This window comes from Physeter macrocephalus, chromosome 2 (genome assembly GCF_002837175.3).
Source record: "Physeter macrocephalus isolate SW-GA chromosome 2, ASM283717v5, whole genome shotgun sequence".
NCBI classification, from domain to species: domain Eukaryota; kingdom Metazoa; phylum Chordata; class Mammalia; order Artiodactyla; family Physeteridae; genus Physeter; species Physeter macrocephalus.
This window is the reverse complement of record NC_041215.1, coordinates 77,700,396-77,713,027: the sequence shown is the minus strand read 5'-3', so window position 1 is coordinate 77,713,027 and position 12,632 is coordinate 77,700,396. Positions and strand designations below refer to the sequence as shown.

The 12,632-nt window shown below is 42.9% G+C and overlaps 1 long non-coding RNA gene across 1 annotated transcript in view; it reads right to left on the bottom strand.

Moving 5' to 3' along the window:
* Positions 1 to 596: 596 nt before the first annotated feature.
* The window catches only part of LOC129392563 (uncharacterized), a 149,632-nt gene continuing 137,596 nt past the window's right edge, over positions 597 to 12,632 (bottom strand). Inside the window, exon 3 of the long non-coding RNA XR_008618685.1 lies at positions 597 to 821. This is a non-coding gene — a long non-coding RNA (uncharacterized lncRNA). The remainder of the gene's footprint in view (positions 822 to 12,632) is intronic.

Genomic DNA, 12,632 nt, shown 5'->3' with positions numbered 1-12,632 from the left:
AGTTTAGAAACCCTACCAGAGTGCAGTGATAGAGACTTTGCTTTAACATTTTAAAGAAGGTTAAAGCAAGAATGAGTCTAACTGACCCCATGAGCTCCCCCGCCACTGGCAGTTCCTGTAACCTGCAGCCCTCACACCTCTAGGGCTGTGTTGGTGTGCTCTTTCACACCAACAGCTGGGCTACAGATCAGTCTCAGTTCCCTCAGCCTCTCACCTGACGTCGCTCCAGTCAAACTCAACCTCTGGCTGTGTACTAAACGTGCCTTGTGCTTTTCAACTTGTGGGCTTTTGTTCAAACTGTCCCCTGCACCTAGAAAGCCCTTGCTCCAGGTTGTCTGATGGAATCTCAAATATCATGAGGATTCTCCTGATCCCCTGAGTTGAAAGTGTTCACATACACACAGCCAGACACTTATATGAGTCTGCCTTGCCCCCAGCCAGATTGTAAGCTCCTCAGACCAGAGGCTGTGTCTCTGTGTCTAGCTCATCTTGGTGTGGCCTTAGTGCAGAGCTGTGCATGTGAGAGGGGCTTAGTACGTATTTATTGGATTTGATTAGGCTGCATTTTCTCTCTCGTGGCATGGTAACAGAGCAAAAGGGCTCCACAGGAAGACCCAGGGCATGGAGATGATGGGCTCACCTTGGCAGTGTAGCGTTGGTTTTCTTGTAGGTAAAATTGGGATAACAATGATACTTCAGTCTGCTGCAGGGGTAAAGAGTGGACATCTAGAAACAAAGATTTCCTCTGAAGCAAGCGAGGTCAATGTTGCATATATCCCTTCAAGACGCACTCCATAGCACAACCAGCCACAGCTCTATTGCTAGAAAAGAAAGGAGATACAGGTGTTAATGGACAGCTAGCAGTCTCTGCCATATAAACAAGCCAGAAAGGAAATGAATGACACATTTAATTACATTAACTTAAAAATTCTATTCAGCCAAGACAACAAAAAGGTAAAAAAGGTAAGCATTAGACAGGAAAAAAATGCTAGCAATGTATATAATTGACAAAAATTAGTATCTAGAATCTATGAAGAACTCTTTCAAATCAATAAGAAAAAGAGAAATAACTTAATAGGAAAATGGGCAAAAGATGTAAACAAGCAGCACTCAGAAGAAGAGACCCAAGTGGCCAATAAGCATGTGAAAAAAATAATCAGCCTCATGAATAACTGGGGAAAGGCAAATTAAAACCATAAATAGATACCATTTCACATCCATCAGCTTTGCATGAAATTTTTAATCTGACAATACCAGAATAAAGAGCAGGGTGACTCAATCACTGTTGGAAGTTGTATAAATTAATGCAACTGTTTTAGAGAATTTGATGCTGTTAAGAAAAGTCAAAATGCACATATCATATGACCTATCCACTCCACCTTTAGACTGGTATCCTGGAAAAACTCTTGCCCCTGGGCACAAGGAGAGTGCAAGGACACTCAGAATGACATTACGTGTAATAGCAAAATAAAAATATTACAAGCTACGTGAATGTCCATCAACTGGAGAATGGATACACAAATTGTGATTTATTAACACAGTGGAATGCTGTACAGTCACTAAAACAAATCAAATAGAGCCATGCAGATTAATATAGATATATCTCACAAATATAACTCCAAATAAAAAGAGAAGGTTGCAAAAGAATCATACAGGATGCTGCCATATATAAAGTTTGAGAATATGCCAAACAACTCCACATATTGTTTAGGATACACAAATTTATGGTGGAAATATAAAAGAATGCATGTAAGGGTAAACACAAAATTCAGAATACTAGTTTCCTAAGGGCAGTGGTATAGGGAAGGGGGAAGATATAGTCATCGTGAGTGCATAGGGGATGTCAATTGAATTGATAATATTTTATTTCTTGAACTGGGTAGTAGGCACATAAGTATCCATTTAATTTTTTTTAATGCTTTTTCTATGTCTGAAAATATTTCATGATAAATTTTTAAATCATGTTTTAAGAGAACGGGTTTGTGGTAGTCAGGGCCCAAGACAGTCCCAATGACCCTGGCCTCCTGGTATTCACACCCTTGTGCAGTGGCCTCCCTAAAATGATGGTGTGTGACTTCTGATGCTGGGTCATAACAGGCATTGGAGTTTCTGCCTTGTTCTCTTGCATCACTTGCTCTAGGGGAAGCCCTCTGCCATGCTGGAGAACGCTCCTGCAGCTCTGTGAAGAGGCCCACGTGGAGAGCAACTTCCCACCAACAGCTTGTACCAACTTGCCAGCCATGTGAGTGAGCCAACTGGGAGTCAGATCTTCCAGCCCCAGCCAAGGACTGCAGTCCAGGTGACATCTGACTACAGCCGTATGAGAGACCCCGAGCCAGGAGGACCCCGCCAGGCTGCTCTGAACTCCTAACCCACAGAAACTAAGAGGAAAAAATAAACGATTCTTGACTTAAGGCACTGTGGTTTGGAGTGATCTGTTATGCAGTCGTAGGTAACTACTGCATGGTCGTGTTGGGTGATCATCAGGTTCCTTCAGATCTAGGCTTCTTAGATTTCTCCCACCCCTAACTCCATTCATCCATTCACTCAGTCACTAAACTTCTGTGTAGAAGAAACTTCAAGTCTTAGGATCACTTCTGACTCCCTTTGGGATCCAGTCCTGGGCTAGGAACACTCTAAATAGTTAATAATTCAGAACTTTAGTACTTCTTAATTTTACTTAGAAGAGATTCAGCTCACGAAAGAGGTCCTCCATCCTTAATTTAATGCTATTGCAGAAAGTACAAGAACAGCCTCCAGAGGGAGAGGGCCTTGTGCTGTAACATGGGATTGTATGTTTCCATAAGTATAGATCCTGGAACTGTATGTGGTATAAAGTAGTAAAATGCTGGATCATATGTTTTAGTATATATACTAGGCTGAAAAGATTTCTCCCACCTGCCAAAAATTTACTAGCTACTAAATTTTAACTAACCACACCCACCAACCTCACTGCTTCTCCATCTGAACTATACCAGCTACTTGTGATCATTTGCCAGATCAATAGGGTCTAGAAAACAAAAAGATAGACCCATAGCCAAATACGCTTAAGAATCAGCCTACCAGCAAAGACACATCCCACGAAAATATAACAAGAACAAAATTTAAGAGGCCGGTTGTGGGCAAATGCAGGTATGTGCCAGCTCTGTGGCTGCAGTTAAACATGAAGTACATTCCCAGGGGTGGATCCCGATGTGATGCTACTGGGAAAGATGCACAGCCTGCCGGGCTTACAAAAAAGCTTTACTACCAGCACTGCTCAGTTCTCTGTCTTTCCTTAAAGTTGCTGTGCAACTATGCATTTACTTGGTGTGATAAAAAGTCACTGACCTGAGGTGAAAAGACCTGGTGGGGAGTGGGGGCGGGGTGTGTGTGTTATAATTTGGGCTTCTTTTGTAGACTCCAGCTAGCATAAACTAAAGACAACTTTACTGAAAGGAAAATAAATAACCCACAGGATGGAAAGAAGAGCTGAACAGCCAAACTCTGAGTCATCCTGAGGATCGTGGAAACAAGAATCCACCGATCTTCTCTTTATACAGCTCCAACACCTTCCTCCCCCAGAAACGCTCCCCACGAGATTCAAGTGTCCCGTATAAAGAGCCCAGTGGCCTAGCTAGAGCCATATGCCTAACCCTGGGGGTGGGGGACAGAAGGGGTTGGAAAGGTGGGACAGTCCCGTGATTGGCAGACCCACCAGAATGCAATGATTACAGAAAAGTCAGTTTCCCAAAGAAAGGGATGCTGGGCTGGCAAAATAAGAGATGTCCATTCACTGTCTAGCCTTATATGCTTGTCATAGGCTTAAATAAGGTCATGCACCTATGAGAGTTTCTCTTAAATCTCTGCAAATGTAAAGTTCTTGCTCACTGTCTCTTTCTTGGATTTAGAAGTAAGCAAGAGCCTTTCCTTCTGACACCCCTACCCCTCAGAGGCCTGGAGGGAGCTGCAGCAACCTCGGGGGCACTAGATCCTGCAGGTCCAGGGCTCTGGGCTCCAAGTCACAGCTGTCATCAGGAAGGGAAACCAGCAAATTGCTTCCAGGAGTGTTGTCTGAACCAATAATCTGAGGCTTAGAAGAAATGCAACTGCTTGGCCTTTATGGGAGGGGTGTCTCTGAAGTTACCACTTGTGTCTCCTTCATCGTCTCTGAGACACCCCCCGCACCCCGTATGGAGCACCCACGGTGTAACGCAGGACAATACAGTTCCCAGCCCCTGGCTGCAGCTCAGCATCGGCCGTCTGTGCGGCCAAGTCAAGTAAAAGGAATCCACTGCCAAAGGAATTACAAAGAAATCGCAGCAAACCTTTCATCGGGTCACATGGTGCAGACCACTTTTCCCTTCTTTTACTCCAAGTGCTGTTTCCAGAGCCCTGGCAGGCTGACTGACATCTCCCTCCCACCCGCCTACTTCTCCTCCCCTTTGAGGTCCTCAGTTGGTAATGTCTTTTTCAGGCTCTCTTCTCCTCGTTGGCTCCACTTCATCTCAATCACAAATAGAACGTTGGCAAATTGAGATGAGGAGGGACCAGCGTTCCGGAGACAAGTAGGAGAATAGAAGTAGGAGGTTCCTTAGGAAGCCAAACATGGGCTTGAACATCCCCATGGAACCATCTCTCATTCCTCATCTCAGACATGATCCCTGGGGAACCTTGAACAATGTGAGGAACAATGAACAGATGGGGTTACAGCCCCACCTGGAAGTTCCCATTAGGACCCCAGGGACAACAGGTGTCCTCCAGTGTTCATCCTGCTACCACAGACCTGTACAGCAACTGCCCCTCTCCGACTCTCTGTCCTGGAGGGGGAGTTTTCTTTGTTCCCAGTTCTTGAAATGGTAATAATTTTCCTTGTCATCCTGTCAACATGGGAGACAAATGCATCAGTGTTAGTAATCCTTAGATAAAAGGTGCTTTACACGTGTGAAAAAAATGAGCTTTAATTTCGTCTCTCGGGTATGTGGTGAGGATTAATTAGTTAATCTTAGCAAAGTGCTATGATTGGCAGGGGAATGATCAAAACCCTGGGGAAGGAGTAGCTTTGAGTGTAGTCATTTCAAACTGTTCTGCTGTGAAGAGCAGCTGAGGTAGCGGCTCTGGTCTCTCAGATGTCACAGTCTTGGTTTCCAGCAACACCCTAGACTATACATGCCTGGCCAGGGGTGAAAAGGTGAAAATAACTTTGAGAGTGGGGAGTGAGGGGAGACATCAATGTACAAAGGAAAACTCAGGACCTGAATCAATCTTTGATTCTCTTCTCACCATTGACCCTCACCTGAGTCCCTGAGAGCAGCTGTGTGAAATGGAGCTGCTGGGTGCTGACCCAGCACAGAGCTGCCCCCAGAAGAGCAGGGAGGGCAAGGAAGGCTCCCCAGCTCAGTCCATGCAGCAGACAGCCCCTGAACCTCTCTAGATCCTCATGTTCTCATTTGTAAGATTAAGAGGGTGAGCCAGATGTCTAGATACTGTAGAAAGACACGGTAATAGCACATGCTTACCCAGCACTTACGGCATGTCAGCCATTCTTCTGTGCCTTCACTCGTATTAACTCAGCAATCATGGCATCCCTGTAAAGGTAGGAGGTTATTTTCGCCACCTTCCAGAGCTGGTAAAGGTTATGTGTGAAGCCAGGTGGTCAGGTGCTACAGCTCACACTTTTGACTATTACATCATGCTGCCTCCTTAAGGAAAAATCTCTTCGTGAACTTCTCTGTTCATGAAGAACCCACAGTGGGGGAAAGAATTTTAAAAGTACCAAATGTGAAATTCTTTGGGGCTCTCCACAATTTAAGCCTGAACTCCAGAAAGAAATAGCTCTGTTATTCTTCCAGGTGTCTGAACTACCATAACATATAAAAAGGAGACTGAGAGTACAACGGCTCTCTCCTCTGAGCTTTTAAAGTGAGTCCGATGTTGGCTTTTAAACCTAGATGGTATCCTTAAACTAAAATAGTTGTTCAGACAACAACAGTGCTTTTGGTAGTCTCTTAGCAAAACTGGCCAGTTACGTGAACCCAAAACACTAAGCTTATCAGGTTTGCAAAAGCCATTTGGAGACTTAAGGGCACTGATTTGAGTAACTTTTCAAGGGAATCTTAAGAAATCTAAGCATGAGACCTTTTATCTGCTCTTGTCTGGTTCCCCATTCTAATATATCAATCAGTCAATGAACTGTTGACATTTGAACGATGCACTGGATAGATACGAGGTCCATGGCTGTGTCAAAAATGGCAGTTATTTATGTCAGTACCTGATTTTTACTTGCTCTCTTTTTCTCAGTCCAGTTTCTTCTAAAGCAAGCAATGTATTCAATAAATAAATGCTTATTCAGGTGAGGAACCAGGGACGATGGAGTGAGGGCTGGGCCTGGGGAGTGGACAAGAGGAGACTCCACAGGTGTACTGTGCCTTCCACCAGTGACAGAAGGACCTCTGATGGAGGGCAGTCTGGCCTTGGGCTAACAGTCCTGCCCAACTTTCCTGCACATGTAGCTTCAATAAGGGGCTTTCCTGATACAGAAAGAGAACTAAAGCTTAGAGCTGGAGATTGCATGAAGCTTCTGATAAGAAGGAGAAAGAAGCAGCAAGGGAACTCCAGGGAGGATCTAATAGTGCAGCATCTAAGAGCACAGGCTCTGGATGCAGATGGGCTGTGTTCAAATCCTGCCACACTCACTGACCAGCTATATGTCTTAGGGCTTTGCTTCCTTGCTGCTCAAACATGATGTGAAGAAACTTAGAATTTACTCCAATATCCACTCTCATCTTCTTTCTTATGACAGAACTCAAATATTTACATTGCTGACTGTGAAACAGTAAGATAATATTTCCCAGCCTCCCTTGCAGCTAGGTATAAACGTGTAACTAAGTTCTAACCAATGAAATGTCAGCAGAAGTACTGTTTGGATGTCTAGGAATAATAAAAAAAAAAAAGGTAGCCCTTTCACTCTTTCTTCCTGCTTCTTGCTGCCTGAAATAGACATGTGATGACTGGAGTTACTGCAGCCATCTTGAACATTGAAGTGATATGCTGAGGATGGTGGAACAGAAAGATAGATATCTTGAATGACACCATGAAGCCACCATATCAATAGTGGCCTGGCCTACTTCCAAATATCTTGTTTTATTTTATTTTTTTACATGGGATAAAATTTAACTTCTAACTATTTAAGCCATTATTGTTTAGGACATTTCTGTATAAGTAGCTGAAATAAATATTAACTGATACAAAGGATAGCATTAGCAACTACCTCAACCTATTTTTGTAAGAACTAAATGAGAGAATGTACATAAAATTCTTAGTGCAATTCCAAGCACACAATAAGTCTCAATAATTGTTTGTTATTACTATTAAGTGATTGAGAGGGTCAGAGCTTAGAATGATAGCTCAGAGCTAGCATGATAGCTGTGAGATCCAAAAGGTAACTCAGCCACCAACCCTAGCCCCAAATTTTAAAGATGGGATGACTAAGGCCTAGAGAGGCAGGGGCCCTTGAACAGAACACCTAGCCTGATAGAGGCAGCCCAGGTCTCCTCACATCTATGTCTTTCGTACCCTTTCAAAGCTGAGGAGTGGCTGACACAAGAGAGGATTAATAAAGTCACAGGTGACCCCTAAATAATAGGATACACAAATGTCCTGAGGAGGACTAAACATTTAATTCTGAGGCTTTCATTCAAACAACATCAATCTGCATTTGATTATTTACTTAACTATCAGGAAACAGGGGGGTGGGGTGTGAGAGAATGAATAAGGAGATCAGGTTTGGCTTCATAATGGACTGTGCAGTGTCTGTGTCTGGAAGCCTGCCAGGTCCATCAACCATGGCACCACTGTGGACAGAAGCCTGAGACACCGGCAGTGAAGGAAGCAGGCTTCTCTGATGGCTTCACCTCAGCTGGCCCCTGCCCCGGACCCAGGAAGAAATGCTTCCTAGATGCTCTGAAGAGTCCCCTTAGGGGCTGTCTGATGCCAGAGGCCTGTGACTGCTCACTCACTCATCTTCCCAGCTGTGACCCAACAGAATCACTTACCTGCCTTAAACTCAACAAGTAGCCTTAGTCTGTTTGATGCTCCTCAGGGGCAGGACTTAGGCTGGTTTCCTTGGGTCTCTAGCAAGACCACAGCTGGCAGGGTTACCTTGATGAGTGAGAGCATCCTGCCTCTAATCTGCTGAGAACAGCAATCTCCAACCAAACATTCACAAATGCCAATAAAATCCTGGCTCCTACTGGAGCTCCAGGAGGCTCCACAATAAGTCACCCAGAAAGCCTCTTGGGAAAGAGTGACAAATGGGTTTTTTTCGTGTGCCACCTGCTTAGTTAGTACTGGTTTCCTGGAGAGCTATGTTGAGAAGGATTCCTAAGCTTAGCAGTAAGGAATTCTACAGTGTATTAGCATTGCCATGGGCCAGGCAACAGACAGAATCATGGGTTCCCACATTCGCCATCCTTAGCCTGGCTTTCAGATGTGCAAGAGCTGTGTTAGACCATCAGCCTCAAACTAGCACCACAGATCTGTGTCTTAGAGGAATTGCGGAGCACCAGCCTGTGGCTTCTAAATACATCCCTACTGCCTTCTCACAGACACTGTTTACATAAAGAATCAGTTTCAAATTGCCTTCATTTTTGCCATTTTTGCCTTTGAAAGCATTTACTGAGCAGAATTCACTGAATGGGATACTGTTGGGTGTTTACTCCGAACAATTAAAGCATAAATAAAATATAAAATGTGTACAGTATTACTCTGGAAGCACCTTCTCTTCTCTAAAAATCCCCACTCTCCGTTTTCAGGGATGGGTCCCCGGCAGGCGCTCAACCACGAGATCTGGTCCTCTGGTCATAGTTGCTTGCCGCTGAGGTGGCCACCTGCCTCACGTTGAGCCAATCTGATCCAGCTCCTGGGAATGTCATCCCTGAACTGAAAGTCACAGAAGTTGGGAGGAGAATCTTATAAAAACACAGGGATAAAGCAGGTATCTCAAAATCAGTACCTTACAGGGATCAGCTGAGCAAGCAGGCAAGTATAATAAAACAGCAGTGCCACTATGATAATAAATGGCAGCTAACACTAAGTCTGTGTTTGGGGGGATAATAGAGAGTGGTGGGGACTATGTCCAACAGGAGAGACATGCCCAGTCTGAAGGGGCAGCTACTAAGCTCCATCCAATTGTTGCCACATGGGAGAGGGGCCTAGTGTTGCCAAATTGTTTGATTTTTTTTCGAGAGAAACCAGAAATCTAGATTTTTACATGAAGGTCTTCCAATTTTTTAAGTTGTCAACTAAATTTCAAAACTAAATTTTGGTCAAATAAATCATGTCTTTGGTAAAATACTCCCTGAGAGCCAATGATTCACAATCTGTACTTTTGAAAGGAAGTATCTATGTCAGTCAGGGTCCTATCAGGACACAAATTGCTTGCTCAGAGAGGAGGGATTTATAATGGGAAAATTTACAAAATGTAATCAGAAATCACAGCAGTATCTTTTTCAATCCATCTCCTAGAGTAATGGAAATAAAGACAAAACTAAACAAATGGGACCTAATTAAACTCAAAAGCTTTTGCACAGCAAAGGAAACCATAAAAAAAATGAAAAGACAACCCACAGAATGGGTGAAAATATTTGCAAATGAGGCAACTGACAAGGGATTAATCTCCAAAATTTACAAACAGCTCATGCAGCTCAATATCAAAACAACAAACAATCCAATCCAAAAATGGGCAGAAGCAAAAAGATACATGCATCCCAATGTTCACTGCAGTGTTACTTACAATAGCTGGGACATGGAAGCAACCTAAATGTCCATCCACAGAGGAATGGATAAAGAAGATGTGGTACATATATACAATGGAATATTAGCCATAAAAAGGAATGAAATTGGGTCATTTGCAGAGATGTGGGTGGACCTAGAGACTGTCATACTGAGTGAAGTAAGTCAGAAAGAGAAAAACATATATTGTATATTAATGCATATATGTGGAATTTAGAAAAATGGTACAGGTGATATCATCTGCAAAGCAGAAATAGAGACACAGACATAGAGAACAAACGTATGGATACCAAGGGGGAAAGCAGGGGTGGGGATGAATTAGGAGATTGACATTGACATATATATATAGTATTGATACTATGTATAAAATAGATAACTATTGAGAACCTACTGTATAGCACAGGGAACTCTACTCAATGCTCTGTGGTAACCTAAATGGGAAAGAAATCCAAAAAAGAGGGGATATATGTATACGTACAGCTGATTCACTTTGCTGTACAGCGGAAATTAACACAACATTGTAAAGCAACTATACTCCAATAAAAGTTAAATAATTAATTACAAACAGTAAATGCTGGAGAGGGTGTGGAGAAAAGGGAACCTTCCTACACCATTGGTGGGAATGTAAATTGGTACAGCTACTGTGGAGAACAGTATGGAGGTTCCTTAAGAAACTAAAAATAGAGCTACCATATGAGCCAGCAATCCCACTCCTGGGCACATATCTGGAGAAAAACATGGTTCAAAGGGATACATGCACCCCAGTGTTCATTGCAGCACTGTTTACAATAGCCAAGACATGGCAGCAACGTAAATGTCCATCGACAGGTGAACGGATAAAGATGTGGTACATATAGACAACAGAATATTAACTCAGCCATTAAAAAGAATTAAATAATGCCTTTTGCAGCAACATGGATGGACCTGGAGATTATCATACTATGTGAAGTCAGACAGAGAAAGACAAATATCATATGATAACGCTTATTTGTGGAATCTAAAAAAAAAAAAAAAAGATACGAATGAACTTATTTACCAAACAGAAACAGACTCACAGACTTAGAGAACAAACTTATGGTTACGAGGGAGGAAGGGTGGGAGGTAGGGATAGATTGGGAGTTTGGGATTGACATGTACACACTGCTACATTTAAAATAGATAACTGACAAGAACCTACTGTATAGCACAGGGAACTTTGCTCAATACTCTGTAATAAACTAATGGGAAAAGAATTTGAAAAAGAATAGATACATGTATATGTAAAACTGAACTACTCTGCTGTACACCTGAAACTAAAGCAACATTGTTAATCAGCTATACTCCAATATAAAATACAAATTTAAATAAATAAATAAATATGTTAAAAAAATGTAATGGGAGTAGGGTAAAGTGAGTGAGGCCTCAGGTGCAAAATTTAAGGGGGCACCACAAATCTTAGTAAGCAAGATAAATTATACTTTTATTGTTTATATTTAATTATATTTTAATGCAATAGTTTAAAAAATCAAAATTAATGCAAAAAATATCTATGATGAACAAAATACCAACATTTTAAACAATGACAGGATCAGTATTACTGCTATTTCCTTTTGCCTCAAGCTCCAATGTGGCCCAGCACAGCACTAGTCAGGGTGCAGGGAAACCACAGGGGTAGTGCAGTTCCCTGGGGATGGTAAAAACAGAGCTGTTACCACAGCTAAGGCCAAAGAGATGAAAGGCAAGAGGGGTTGCTAGAACTTGGAAGGAGAGTGTCATGTTGAGAAGGTAAACTTAAGATGACCTGTGACTGCCGACCAAGAGACTGGCCAACCCAAGGCATTCCCCAAGGTGGGAGCCAAGGGAAGAAACATCCTGATCTCACTCTCCTTTCTTCCTCTGATCTTTGGGCAGAATACACCACTGGCCAAAACCAGCCAGAAGTCAAGGGAACAGGAGCTCATTGATGCAGTCCCCAGAGCCCATCATATAGTCCATAGAAGCACAGAGCAGGGTGGGAAGGGTAGAAAGTGGACTGGAGAGGCAAATGGAAAAGACCCAGCACAGGCCTAGAACTCCTGCCCTGGTCCCCAATCCACCTGAGTCCTGGGAATTCAGTGATTCCTGGGACTTGGTGAGTTTTCCCAGTATCCTCCCAGTATAGCCTTTTTTCTGCTTAAGCTAGCTGGAGTTGGTTTCTGACATTTGCCACCCAGAGAATCTTACTTAACATGCCCGACCTGTATGAGAATGACTGTATGTAGACAGTCAAACCCCAGGTGAGTTCCACCAGTACTCAACCATGCCTGACCAGTCCCAGCTCACACTCAAAGCTACCTCTTCACGCCAGCCATCAGCATTTCGGGACTTCACTGACATGGTATTTCCTAACTAATAACAATCTGTTGAAAAAAAGTGACTGCTCATGGTTAGTTATCAAAAGCAAAATAATAAAGCTGAGTGTACCAAAAAAAGCTCAAGTGTATTATAATGACCCTGCCCTAAGTTTAGGTACTGAGTTATTGCTTGACCTACAGTTCCATGGATTTTCCCTTGGGGGAGGGGAACATTGAATCCATAGAACTCTGACCAAGATATTGGATTGGCCAAAAAGTTCGTTCGGATTTTTCCACATCTTATGGGAAAACCTGAACTCAAAAAAAGGAAAAAACAGTCAACTTTGTAAGAATAAAATTTACTCTGAAAGTGATTTTCAACAAGAACCTTGTTTAGGCACTGTTGTGGGCTTGTGTCTTTCAAAAATTCATCTTAAAAAAAATCATTTGGAAATAGTGTCATTAAAGAAGTAAGTAAGGGGCTTCCCTGGTGGCACAGTGGTTGACAGTCTGCCTGCCGATGCAGGGGACACGGGTTCGTGCCCCGGT